Source organism: Aplysia californica, unplaced genomic scaffold (assembly GCF_000002075.1).
Source record: "Aplysia californica isolate F4 #8 unplaced genomic scaffold, AplCal3.0 scaffold00798, whole genome shotgun sequence".
Classification (NCBI taxonomy): Eukaryota; Metazoa; Mollusca; class Gastropoda; order Aplysiida; family Aplysiidae; genus Aplysia; species Aplysia californica.
Genome location: NW_004798068.1, coordinates 342,487 through 343,889, shown reverse-complemented (window position 1 = coordinate 343,889; position 1,403 = coordinate 342,487). Strand labels below are relative to the sequence as shown.

The window sequence follows — 1,403 nt, the reverse complement described above, 5'->3', positions numbered from 1 at the left end:
CAAGCGGGCTAAGCCAGATTTTGTTTGAGGGATTCCAGAAATCTTGACCTACACCAAAAGGGGGCATTGCCCTACCTACTAGAGAAGTTTGGTTTCATTGGTGTGTATATTTGTTTGGTTATAGGGAAAACTCTCCTTGTCTTTTAAAGAAACTGAACAAGGGGCAAAAACTTTACCGTTGATTTTCTCAAAACAGCATTTTTCGGGATAGCCCCCTTGGGCTTATTAAAAGCGACCAATTGGCCACAAAGTTAGAGACCGCCAAAGTCAAAGTTCTTCAACCTTCTGTATTTGGCCCACCTTGCCAAGGTCAGAAAACAAAAACAAATTAGCTTGCGAAACCAGTTAGTTCTTTCAAAGCTTCCTGACTGAAGCGCTTCCAAATCGACATGAAGTCAAACGCAGGAAAGGAAGCCTCACATGCTAGGCCTACCGTAAACCAAGTGGAGAATGAGATTGCGTGTTTACAACGTTTTACCGCTCAACTTTGTCCCACTCTCCCAGATTTCACCCCGTTTGTTGCTTGATGATAGTTCACAGCAGACCAATGTTGTGTGTGTGTGAGTGTGTGAGTGAGTGCGCGTGTGCGTGTGCGTGCGCGCCATGTGGTCCCACGCGCGCGTGTGAGCCTGGTGTGATGGACTAGTACGCAATGCTCCCTCGCAAGGCACAGCAAACTTCTTTCTCAACGCGCGAGTGCTGCTTAGTGAATTGCTTGCTGGCTGGCCAAAAGCTGGTGGCAGTTATTGTGTGAATTGGAGAATCTTGGTTTGGATGTTTGGAAATTAGAAGCAAAATCAAATACGCCTTGTGCTAGTTGGATTCGTAAACAGGTCTCAGTCGTTGTACCAGCTTTATCATCATGGACTTTGACAGTTGGTATGTATAATTTGATTATTAAAGTGGGATGCCGTGCAGCTGGTGTGCGTGTTTATACGTGCGTGCGTGCGTGCGTGTGTGTGTGTGTGTGTGTGTGTGTGTGTGTGTTCATTCGACTGTGTGTGTGTGTGTGTTTGGATGCACACGAATATGTATAAAAATGTGTATACGTGTGTGTATGCAATTGTGTGAGCGCGCGCTTGTGTGTATGCATGTCTTTGTTTGTTAAAGAGAGATGTTGTGCTCTACCAACCATACTTTGTGTAACTTGCAGTAAAACGACGATTCTCAAAACACAACTCCAGTTGCATGAAAAGACAGTATTAAAAAAGAAAAAGAATAAAAACCATTCTCCCCTGGACGCTGTAAAACACTAAAGACCAAATTAAATTTTAAAACACAGACCAAAAAAAAAAGAAAGAAAGGAATGGATCGATATATAAACAGATAAATGAATATAAAACTAAAAGAAAATAATTTTAAAAGCGTAATAAAAAAGCACAACAAAACAAAACAACCCCCCC

The 1,403-nt window shown here is 42.5% G+C and overlaps 1 protein-coding gene across 1 annotated transcript in view; it reads left to right on the top strand.

The window, feature by feature from the left end:
• Positions 1-631: 631 nt before the first annotated feature.
• LOC101858364 overlaps positions 632-1,403 on the top strand; it is a gene marked incomplete at its 3' end in the record, with an annotated part of 11,639 nt that continues 10,867 nt past the window's right edge. Inside the window, 1 exon segment of the mRNA XM_005109636.3 lies at positions 632-879.